Below are 13278 nucleotides of genomic sequence, written 5' to 3'. Positions count from 1 at the left end.
CAGGGTGCGCTCTGGGCATTCGTAAATTCTGAGAGTTGTCCATTCTTACATTCAGAGCGCACACTGGATGTGGACACTCTGGCCGAGTAGGGTTGACCCGAGTGTTCTGACCTCAACCACAGTCAAGCACCCAAGCTAACTGGCTAACATCGGCTAGCTTGCTAGATACTTCCAGACACAAATGAGAGAACACCTCACTCTGACCACTTTACTCACCCTAGAGCTAGTCAGGCTGTTTTCAAGCTAGAGCATTGGTGACTGTAACTATGCTACTGGCAACAATTTCATTATGTTTTTTTGCCAGTGTTAACTGACACCGGTCATATGTTTGTAAATTCATCAATTAAAGGCCCTACATGGTCAATCCAAAAACTGCAGTGGCCATACAGTATTTACTGCATGCTGCCTATGCAGAAGTCAGAGCAAACATTATTTTGGGATTTAAACAGCAGAGCTGTTGTGAAGGAAGTTGTCAAGGAACTGAGTTTGTGTTTATACAGGACCTCCCACCGCCACCTACCATCAACCAATCATGTCAATGCGGCGATATACTGGAGCCCTCTGCATTATTAAAAAATTTTGGAGGGCACAGTGATGCGGTACTGAGATCAATTTGCCCTCTGCATGCCTCCAGAGGCTCCACAATTGTGTCACACCCTCCATACGGAGCCTCCGACCACATTTTCGATTCAAGCATAAATGTGCTTTTATTCTGCAATCTGGCACACTCAGATGAGAGTGCTCTGAAATTGGAATAGATAGCCAGAGTGAATTTATGAACGCACCCTAAATCTATTGGACCCAGTCGTTCTTTCTAAGTGTTCCATTGCCATGATGGCAATGTTCGTATCCCTTGCTTGCTAGCTAGCCAGGCAATTTTGGCTAACGCAGTCACTTGAAACAGTGCAGCCAGAATAACAGCAAATTAGCTGCATCTGCGTTTGTTTAAACTGTTTTCTAGTGATTATTTTGGGGATACATCCATAACAATGAGCTAATAATGTGTGATTTCGCCATGTATAGAACATTTGCTCTCTTGCCAGGCCACTTCTCAGGAGAGATAAACAACTGCACAGCTAACACAATCAGTAACTGTGTGTGGGTAAAATCAATGGGAAAGCCAGAAAAAAAGCCATATTACAATCTACAGTGCATTCGGAAAGTATTCAGACCCCTTTACTTTTTCCACATTTTGTTACTTTACAGCCTCATTCTAAAATTGATTAAATTGCTGTTTTCTCTCATCAATCCACACACAATACCCCATAATGACAAAGCAAAAACAGTTTTTAGACATTTCTGCAAATCTATAAAGAAAAAAAAACAGATATATCACATTTACATAAGTATTCAGACTCAGTACTTTGTTGAAGCACCTTTGGCAGTGATTACAGCCTCGAGTCTTCTTGGGTATGACGCTACAAGATTGGCACACCTGTATTTGGGGAGTTTCTCCCATTCTTCTCTGCAGATCCTCTCAAGCTCTGTCAGGTTGTATGGGGAGCGTCGCTGCACAGCTATTTTCAGTTCTCGCCGGAGATGTTCAATGGGTTCAAGTCCGGGCTCAGGCTGGGTCACTCAAGGACATTCAGAGACTTGAAGCCACTCCTGCAATGTCTTGGCTGTATGCTTAGGGTCGTTGTCCTGTTGGAAGGTGAACCTCTGCCCCAGTCTGAGATCCTGAGTGCTCTGGAGCTGGTTGTCATCAAGGATCTCTCTGTACTCTGCTCCATTTATCTTTCCCTCAATCCTGACAAGTCTCCCAGTCCCTGCCAGTCTCCCAGTCCCTGCCGCTGAAAAACATCCCCATAGCATGATGCTGCCATCCACCATGCTTCACCGTAGGGATGGTGAGAGGTTTCCTCCAGACGTGACACTTGGCATTCAGGCCAGCGTTCAATCTTGGTTTTATCAGACCAGAGAATCTTGTTTCTCATGGTCTGAGTGTCCTTTTGGTGCCTTTTGGCAAACTCCAAGTGGGATTTCATGTGCCTTTTACTGAGGAGTGGCTTCCGTCTGGCCACTCTACCATATAGGCCTGATTGGTGGAGTGCTGCAGAGATGGTTGTCCTTCTGGAAGGTTCTCCCATCTCCACATAGGAACTCTGGAGCTCTGTCAGAGTGACCATTGGGTTTTTGGTCACCTTCCTGACCAAGATCCTTCTCCCCCGATTGCTCAGTTTGTCCGGGCGGCCAACTCTAGGAAGAGTCTTGCTGGTTCCAAACTTCTTCTACTTAAGAATGATGGAGGACACTGTGTTCATGGGTACCTTCAATTCTGCAGAAATGTTATGGTTCCCTTCCCCAGATCTGTGCCTCGACACAATCCTGTCTCGGAGCTCTACTGGCAATTTTTTCAACCTCATGGCTTGGTTTTTGCTCTCACGTGCACTGTCAACTGTGGGACCTTATATAGACAGGTGTGTGCCTTTCCAAATCATATCCAATCAATTGAATTTACGACAGGTGGACTCGAATCAAGTTGTAGAAACATCTCAAAGATGATCAATGGAAACAGGATGCACCTGAGCTCAATTTTGAGTCTCATAGCAAAGGGTCTGAATACTTAAATAAGGTATTTCATTTTTTTTTTAAATACATTTACAAAAATGTCTAGAAACCTGTTTTCGCTTTGTCATTATGGGGAATTGTGTGTGGATTGATGAGGAAAAAATACTTAATCCATTTTAGAATAAGGCTGTAACGTAACAAAATGTGGAAAAAGGGAAAGGGAAGTGGTCTGAATACTTTCCGAAGGCACTGTATGTGTTGTGATAATTGCATTATTTGATCTATAACCTGTTAGTTCATATGCCTTCCGACCGTGCTATATAGGCCTAAGGCCGAGACAATAAGGAGACACAGTGGCAGGATAAATTCAACCACACCTTTGTTTCATCACAAAACCGGAGAGCAACCTCTGTTCAGTGGCGTCCATAAAGCATATTGCAGGTAACAAACAGTTACATGACCTACAGCATGGTCAAGCAAGTTAATGTTTCAGACATTTTCAGACTACTAAACAGCTATTGATTTAGAACCACAGAAAGTTAATGGAAGTCACAAAGAAAACAGGAGCTGCAATTCCAGCACCATTTCAACATAATCAAATCACCTGTTTAGTCTAATATAATGACAACTAAAATATACCAAAAACAATTAAGTCCAATGTAAGCTAAATAGGATGTAGCTGTCCATGGTTCTGATTTGTGTATGTGTGCATGCATGCATGCGTTTGTGCAAAAAGAAAAAACATGTTGACTCACCCTACAGTACATCTAGAGAAACGCTAATGTCATCGGTCTATGATTGTTATACAGTACACACTTTTATTTTTTGCTGTCCTAGGCTACCTGGCTAAAATGCTTGCTCGCTAGCCTAACTTCCTTTCATGGGCAATGTTAGCTACTTGAAAATAAAGGAGAGCGGCACACTCTAGGAGCTCAGATGCAAACATTTTATTACCAACGTTTCGACAGCCAAGCTGTCTTCATCAGGGTATAATCACAAACACTGCAGGGTGACTCGTTTATATAGTGTCAAAAGACACACAGGTGTCTGTAATCATGGCCAAGTGTGGCCTAATATCATTGGTTAATTCTCATATTAAAATGGCATACAAAGAACAGCATACAAAAAACAAATGGCTAGCATACGATCATACATTTATTTTAGACTACACAAGCTTACAAACAATTACAATGGCAAAAGTCACAATAATGGCTTCAGATCAATAGCTTGGCTGCCGAAACATTGGATATTACATTTTTGCATCTGAGCTCCTAGAGTGTGCGGCTCTCCTTTATTTTCAAGTTTTCTACTCCGCTAGCCAGCACCTCGCCTAAATAGGCGTGCGTTTCTTTTTCTTCTAGATTGCAATGTTAGCTACTTAAAATGAGCCTTCTAGCTACATACGGAACTTCCAACATCTCAGTCCAGGGGCACAAAGTATGAATTTATGGTTGGATCAGAATTACCGTTGTAATCATTGGCCAGTATGGAGAATTAAGTAAAGTGGCGTGTCCAAATCCCTATCTCCATCCATGGCTAATTTAGGAAAAGGGCCATTTTTTGCGAGCTAGCTAGCCACCTGAGGACAACAACACAATGAGATGCAACAATTCAAGATATTTCTGTCAAAGATGCATTATTTTTGATGCGATTCAGATTCAGATCAACTTTATTATCCCACCAGGGGGAAATTCATTTGGTCATGTGCTTCTTCTTTATGTTGTAAAAGCGTTACATGGTCGCTGCCCATATCATTTCATAATGCAGAAAATACCCAAGACTTCAGGGGCTTTGCTTTAACAAAGTTAACCATTTTCACTGTAGTGTCCAAAACATCTTTCAAGCTGTCAGTTATTCCCTTGGAAGCAAGAGTCTCTAGGTGGATGCTGCAGTGTACCCAAGTGGTGTTGGGAACAACTGCTTGCACGCGTATTACCACTCCACTATGTCTCCCTGTCATGGCTTTTGCACCATCAGTACAGATACCAACATCTTGATGCCACAAAGCCATCCAGTACTTTACAAATATCCTTTCATGTTGTCCTGGTTTCCAGTGGTTTGCAGAAAAGGACGTCTTCCTTAATTGACCCCCAATAAACGTAACGGACATATACCAGGAGCTGTGCCAGGCCCACCTCGTCCGTTGACTCATCCAGCTGTAACGCATATAATTCACTGGCTTGTATGCGAAGCAGTAATTGTTTCAAAACATCTCCTGCCATGTCACTGATGCCTCGTGAAACAGTGTTAATGAAGGCACTGTCTGTATAGTTTTTTTGGGCCTTTTCCCCCAGCATTGTCCCAGCCATATCTGCTGCAGTAGGAAGAATTAAGTCCTCCACAATAGTATGGGGCTTGCCTGTCCTGGCCACTCGGTAGCTCCCCATATAAGACCCTTTTAGCCCCTTCTAATTAATGGTATCTGTTGCTTTTATACTACTCGAAAGTCATCTTTATTCTCCCTCAAACTCTGGTGGCTTATTTTTAAAATAGTCATGTTTCGTTTCTCAATGTCTGCTCAAGAGTGAAGGTTTCCCACGAGAGAGTAACGGTTCATGTGAATTATTTGACTAGGCTACCTGTATTTAACATTGTGTTGTTATTTCGCTGAACATTAAATGGTTTAATTTTATTTTTGGCAGTGAAACGAGGCTACTCAGGTGAGAAAAAAAACTCACCCAAATGTATAGCGCCGTTGGAAAATATAAAATGTACTGTTTGAAACTGTGAAAACATATATATTAAAAAAAAAATGTGAATCCCATTTTTCTTTGGTGTACCCCAGTTTTGGAATACCTGGGCTAGGCTTACAGACTAGAATCTGGGTTTAGGATTGTCATTCAACTTTGTCATGGTTTGGTTAGCGAGATGCAGGTAGCCTATAGATCTTGATAGCCTAGGTAAGAAGTCAAATTAACGATTTAGCAGCTTGCTTATTTAACATGAACAGAGAGGTGATTTTGAGGTAAGCGCTTCTGCTGCCCAATACCCTGCTGGAATAGGTTACTGAGGATGGGGTCGTAATTTCAATCACTCAATCATATATTAATAATATGGATATGAACTGAATAGGCCTATGCTTGTCAACAACAGCCATTTTTATGTTACCCATAGCCTAATCTGATTGACCCTTACCTTCAATCTAAAGCATTCTAACAACAGCTGATCGGCAATTGAGATATCAATTGTGAACATGGTCACAGTTATAACTTCCAATTTCATTAACTAAACATGGCCATTAATAATTGCATAATAACACAAGGCTACAACAACAATAAACTGAAGTTATAGGCTATTTATTAAATCTGCCTGCCAGCTCTTTTACATTTTATTTTCACCTTTATTTAACCAGGTAGGCTAGTTGAGAACAAGTTCTCATTTACAACTGCTACCTGGCCAAGATAAAGCAAGGGGGTGCAACACAAACAACAACACAGAGTTCCACATGGAATAAACAAACATACAGTCAATAGAAAAAAAGGGAGGCTACACAAGTGGCACAAATTGATTTGCAATGACTCCAGTGGTATCATAATGTCATATTTTTTATTGTATGAAATGGTGGGCTACAGTATCCTACATATGCGTAGAAATCAATACACTCTCCATATTCAATGTCAGCTTCATTGTGGACTTTTCCCCATATCAGAAGCACGCAAGGGAGTTCCATAACTTCCATTTAAAATGTCCACCTGCGCAGTGCTCGAGACCTAAGAACTGAGTGTGCGTAAAACACCTTCGCTTGATATGGTTTTCCATAAGCAAAGTCGACATTAGAATGCAGTTTAAACAACCTCCGAGCAAATGTATCTCATAAAGTCGTTTTTCTGTTGGAAATAGGTGTCTCCATAATGCCAATCTAAATAGCTTACCTACAACTGGTAAAAAGTTATCATGACTTGCGCTCGTACTGCTTCGTCTCCCCTCACTCACGTGACTCAGATGTCTGCTGCAGCGCTGACTCAACACACACATTTGGGGAGTGATTCAGGCCAGAATTCAGCCTTTTGAAGCTAGTGATATCTCTCGCCATGTTCCTTTACTTCTTCCATGAATTAACATGGACTGTCAATGCAGACAAGTGTTTTTCTAAGGCCTCAAACTGCCAAGACGTCACATTCATGTCACGTGACAGGACACGTCATGTAGACGTGGTGTTCACGTTGTGTACACGTGACACTGAGACGTCACGTGTCAGTTTGCGTGTAAATTTATTATGAAAGACCTCTCCACTGTGTAGATATGCCTATTTGTCAAATCAATATGGACACAAAGGCTTCTTTGTTGGAGGGAGCCCTATTCAGAAATAAGAGGTGGCCTAGGTCTCTAGTGGTGCGTTCAAAACACCTGGGAACTCAGCAATCTCTGACTTCAGTGCGTTCATGAAAAATAGTTTTAACGGAATTCCAATTCAGAAACTCGGGCATCTTTCTCTGACTTTATAAACCTCAAAATCGCTATTTGTATCTAGTCTCTTAATAATTGTTCATTATATTCACACTTAGTGGTTGATGCAAGGTTCGCTACCTTGACTAGATAGATCTTCCAGAGACGCACAGTGCCTGTTGCATTTATTCACATAATTATGGAGTCAGATGGATAACTTTAGTTTTATTATATTGAACATAACTTCTACATAATGGTTGCATAATTTCCCTCAAACTACATAATGGTGACCCGCAATCAGTCGATGGGGGCTTTATACCTCACCACATTTTTTAAGGTTAGGTTTAGGCCTATTCCTTGTAAAGATCATGCTATGTGAGTATATTAATTAAAAAATGTCTAGAAAGGAGGGAATGTGTGTGTGGCGAAGACACTAAAAGGCATTTTCTGTCTCCCGACAAATCGTGCACATTTATGGTGTCATTGTGTGAATTGTTTAGGCTACCCTTTATTAATGTTGATCAATTCCCCGTTATATCAGCACCAGTAAATGTTGACCATTAATTCAATTTTTTATACTCTACAATGTTGGATTTACTGTAATTTATGTTCATGCAATTCAAACTGATCAACAAGTTTTGTGTTATTTCATAATATTTTCTTCATTGTTTTTTTTTGTTGTCGGTCTTGTTAATGTTGAGTGATCACACATGCTTCCGCACACATAGAAGGCTACTTTGCCTGCTTGCAAATGTGTGCTAAAAGGGGGGATGTTTCATAGTATTTCTGATGATCTTAACTCACCACCACCAACAACATTTTTTTCCCCAGACAGCCATGGAACCACCACTGCATTATAGGCCTACACTCAGAAAAAAAAAATGTTTTCTAAAACCTAAAATGATTATTCCGCTGTCCCTTTAGGAGAACCCTTTTCGGTTCCAGGTAGAACCCCGTCTGTGCCTAGGTAGAACTGGGTTCTTACTGGAACCAAAAAAGACTTCTACCTGGAACCAAAAATGGTTATCATTTGGTGACAGCCAAAGAACCCTGTTGAAACCCCTTTTTCAAAGAGTGTACTCAAGTTCAACCTTTTCAGTTTACACCATTTCATTCTGTACTCAAACACCTGCCTGGTATTCAAGATAACACGCAACATAGCACCATCACCTTTGAAGGTTTTCATCAACCTCTGATCAGATCTAAATAGCAGTGTTCCAGGGTTACTGGAGCATCCTCAAACGAAAAAAAAAAAAAAAAAGGAGACAAGAGGGCACATTCATTTTAAATCCCATGGGGTCTTTATTTTCATATGCTCTCTCACACATTACTATCTCCTTTGCCATCTTCCATTTATGGCATTTCAACATTGACAGAGGGGCACATCACACGTCTTTTCTTCAAGCTCCATCCATCCACACACACACGTAGTATTTTGCTTACATTTCTCACATTTTAGGTGTTCAGCGGAGGGCTTGGATGGATCATGTTGCACTGAGATGAGCACATGTACAGTCCTGTACAGGGGTATGTACAGTGCCTTGCGAAAGTATTCGGCCCCCTTGAACTTTGCGACCTTTTGCCACATTTCAGGCTTCAAACATAAAGATATAAAACTGTATTTTTTTGTGAAGAATCAACAACAAGTGGGACACAATCATGAAGTGGAACGACATTTATTGGATATTTCAAACTTTTTTAACAAATCAAAAACTGAAAAATTGGGCGTGCAAAATTATTCAGCCCCTTTACTTTCAGTGCAGCAAACTCTCTCCAGAAGTTCAGTGAGGATCTCTGAATGATCCAATGTTGACCTAAATGACTAATGATGATAAATACAATCCACCTGTGTGTAATCAAGTCTCCGTATAAATGCACCTGCACTGTGATAGTCTCAGAGGTCCTTTAAAAGCGCAGAGAGCATCATGAAGAACAAGGAACACACCAGGCAGGTCCGAGATACTGTTGTGAAGAAGTTTAAAGCCGGATTTGGATACAAAAAGATTTCCCAAGCTTTAAACATCCCAAGGAGCACTGTGCAAGCGTTAATATTGAAATGGAAGGAGTGTCAGACCACTGCAAATCTACCAAGACCTGCCGTCCCTCTAAACTTTCAGCTCATACAAGGAGAAGACTGATCAGAGATGCAGCCAAGAGGCCCATGATCACTCTGGATGAACTGCAGAGATCTACAGCTGAGGTGGGAGACTCTGTCCATAGGACAACAATCAGTCGTATATTGCACAAATCTGGCCTTTATGGAAGAGTGGCAAGAAGAAAGCCATTTCTTAAAGATATCCATAAAAAGTGTTGTTTAAAGTTTGCCACAAGCCACCTGGGAGACACACCAAACATGTGGAAGAAGGTGCTCTGGTCAGATGAAACCAAAATTGAACTTTTTGGCAACAATGCAAAACGTTATGTTTGGCGTAAAAGCAACACAGCTGAACACACCATCCCCACTGTCAAACATGGTGGTGGCAGCATCATGGTTTGGGCCTGCTTTTCTTCAGCAGGGACAGGGAAGATGGTTAAAATTGATGGGAAGATGGATGGAGCCAAATACAGGACCATTCTGGAAGAAAACCTGATGGAGTCTGCAAAAGATCTGAGACTGGGACTGAGATTTGTCTTCCAACAAGACAATGATCCAAAACATAAAGCAAAATCTACAATGGAATGGTTCAAAAATAAACATATCCAGGTGTTAGAATGGCCAAGCCAAAGTCCAGACCTGAATCCAATCGAGAATCTGTGGAAAGAACTGAAAACTGCTGTTCACAAATGCTCTCCATCCAACCTCACTGAGCTCGAGCTGTTTTGCAAGGAGGAATGGGAAAAAATGTCAGTCTCTCGATGTGCAAAACTGATAGAGACATACCCCAAGCGACTTACAGCTGTAATCGCAGCAAAAGGTGGCGCTACAAAGTATTAACTTAAGGGGGCTGAATCATTTTGCACGCCCAATTTTTCAGTTTTTGATTTGTTAAAAAAGTTTGAAATATCCAATAAATGTCGTTCCACTTCATGATTGTGTCCCACTTGTTGTTGATTCTTCACAAAAAAATACAGTTTTATATCTTTATGTTTGAAGCCTGAAATGTGGCAAAAGGTCGCAAAGTTCAAGGGGGCCGAATACTTTCGCAAGGCACTGTATGTAGTTGAACAGGAGGAGAGGATGTGTTTGCTTGTGGAGGGAGAGCAGTGGGAGTGGTGGATGATTGGTTGCCCTGGCTCACCCACATCTTTTTGACTAAAAGAAAGATCGACTTAGAAATTAGTTCGACATTGCCATAGTTTAACAGCTGAAAAGCCTTCAGTAACATGCTCCCAGAGATAGCGAGACATTCAGTATTCACTGAATGAAGTAACCTACCCATGCCCATATACAATTTAATTCATTCATTAAATCAATTATACTACAGCACATTCAATTAAGTTATTATTGAAGACTATAGGCTACTCCTGTATGTATCTTATACACAGTGGAGGAAAAAGTACCCAATTGTCATACTTGAGTAAAAGTAAAGATACCTTAATAGAAAATGACATGTAAAAGTGAGTCACCCAGTAAAATAATATTTGAGTAAGTCTAAAAGTATTTGATTTTATCAAAAGCATCAAATGTAAATGTAATTCCTCAAATAAGCATCAAATGTAAAAGTATAAATCATTTCAAATTCCTTATATTAAGCTAACCAAAAGGCACCATTTTCTTGTTTTTTAAAAAATGTACTGATAGATAGGGGCACACTCCAATACTCAGACATAATTTACAAACGAAGCATGTGTGTTTAGTGTGTCCACCAGATCATCAGTAGGGATGACCAGGGATGTTCTCTTGATTAGTGTGTGAATTGGACCATTTCCCTGTCTTAATAAGCATTCAAATAACGAGTACTTTTGAGTGTCAGGGAAAGTGTTTGGAGTAATAACTACATTATTTTCTTTAGGAATGTAGTGGAGTAAAAGTAAAAGTTTAAAAAATATATAAATAGTAGAGTACAGATACCCCCCCAAAATACTTAAGTAGTACTTTAAAGTATTTTTTTACCTAAGTACTTTACACCACTGCTTATACAATACTGTAATCAGTACTGTGTACCATCCACATTTACACTTTCATTTATCAATTAGATAAATAATACTAGCACCACATACAGCACCATTATTATAGAATAGGCTACTCCTGTATCCACACTATAATAGGATACGCTTATGATTTCATTGGTCTTGTCAGGCATGATTTTAAGTCTTCAACTGAAGTTGTATGTTTTCCCTCGTTTCCCTCCATCAGGGAAAAGTAGTTATGCATAGGATATGAATGTGTAGGCCTACATGACAGTGGAAAAATAAACCCATTGCTCCAGCACACAATGGCATGTAGGGGTAGTGTATTACAATGTAGAATATGTATACAGTGCCTTCGGAGAGTATTGAGACCCCTTGACTTTTCCCACATTAAATTAAGTTACAGCCTTATTCTAAAATTGATTAAATAAAACATATTCCTCAGCAATCTACACACAATACACCATAATGACAAAGCTAAAAAAAAAAGAGTAGAAAAAAAAAAGAAGAAGAGGCACAGTTCTGGGGAAGGGTACCAAAAAATGTCTGCAGCATTGAAGGTCCCCAATAACACAGTGGCCTCCATCATTCTTAAATGAAAGAAGTTTGGAACCACCAAGGCTCTTCCTAGAGATGGCCGCCCGGCCAAACTGAGCAATCGGGGGAGAAGGGCATTGGTCACTCTGACAGCGCTCCAGAGTTTGGAGAACCTTCCAGAAGGACAACCATCTCTGCATTACCCCACCAATCAGGCCTATATGGTAGTGGTCAGACGGAAGCCACTCCCCAGTAAAACGCACATGACAGCCCACTTGGAGTTTGCTAAAAGGCACCTAAAGACTCTCAGACCACGAGAAACAATATTCTCTGGTCTGGTGAAAGCAAGATTGAACTCTTTGGCCTGAATGCCAAGCGTCACGTCTGGAGGAAACCTGGCACCATCCCTACGGTGAAGCATGGTGGTGGCAGCATCATGCTGTGGGGATGTTTTTCAGCGGCAGGGACTGGGAGACTAGTCAGGATCAAGGGAAAGATGAACTGCACAAAGTACAGAGAGATCCTTGATGAAAATCTGCACCAGAGTACTCAGGACCTCAGACTGGGGCGAAGGTTCACCTTCCAACAGGACAACAATCCTAAGCACACAGCCAAGACAATGCAGGAGTGGCTTCGGGACAAGTCTCTGAATGTCCTTGTACGGCCCAGCCAGAGCCCGGACTTGAACCCGATCGAAAATCTCTGGAGAGACCTAAAAAAAAGCTGTGCAGCGACGCTCCTCATCCAACTTGACAGAGGATCTGCAGAGACGAATGGGAGAAACGCCACAAATACATGTGTGCCAATCTTGTAGCGTCATACCCAAGAAGACAAAGCTGTAATCGCTGCCAAAGGTGCTTCAATAAAGCACTGAGTAAAGGGTCTGAATACTTATATAAAATGTGATAATTCAGTTTATTTTTTATAAATTTGAAAACATTTCTAAAAACCTGTTTTTGATTTGTGATTATGGGTTATTGTGTGTAGATTGTGTGTAGAGGATTTAATGTTTTAAAATCTATTTTAAAATAAGGCTGTAATGTAACAAAATGTGGAAAAAGTCAAGGGGTCTGAAAACTTTCCATATGCACTGTATATAGTGGTAAATTCCCTTTCCCCACTTTGTTACAAATGCAGCATATGCACCAAGTATACAAAACAATCATGACAGACTGACCAGGTGAAAGCTATGATCCCTTATTAATGTCACCGGTTAAATCCACTTCCAATCCAATGTAAATTGTCCGGTGGTGGTTTAATGAATTGTTCAGCAGTCTTATGGGGGTAGAAGGTGTTGAGGAGCCTTTTGGTCCTAGACTTGGTGCTCCGGTACCGCTTGCCGTGCGGTAGCAGAGAATACAGTATATAACTTGGGTGACTGAAGTCTCTGACAATTGTATGGGCTTATCTCTGACACCTCCTATTATATACAGTGGGGCAAAAAAAGTATTTAGTCAGCCACCAATTGTGCAAGTTCTCTCACTTAAAAAGATGAGAGAGGCCTGTAATTTTCATCATAGGTACACTTCAACTGTGACAGGCAAAATTAGAAAAGAAAATCCAGAAAATCACATTGTAAGATTTTTAATGAATTTATTTGCAAATTATGGTGGAAAATAAGTATTTGGTCAATAATAAAAGTTTATCTCAATACTTTGTTATATACCCTTTGTTGGCAATGACAGAGGTCAAACATTTTCTGTAAGTCTTCACAAGGTTTTCACACATTGTTGCTGGTATTTTGGCCCATTCCTCCATGTAGATCTCCTCTAG

This window comes from Oncorhynchus mykiss, chromosome 18, assembly GCF_013265735.2.
Source record: "Oncorhynchus mykiss isolate Arlee chromosome 18, USDA_OmykA_1.1, whole genome shotgun sequence".
Classification (NCBI taxonomy): domain Eukaryota; kingdom Metazoa; phylum Chordata; class Actinopteri; order Salmoniformes; family Salmonidae; genus Oncorhynchus; species Oncorhynchus mykiss.
The sequence above is the reverse complement of the archived record's forward strand: the minus strand, read 5'-3'. Positions refer to the sequence as shown.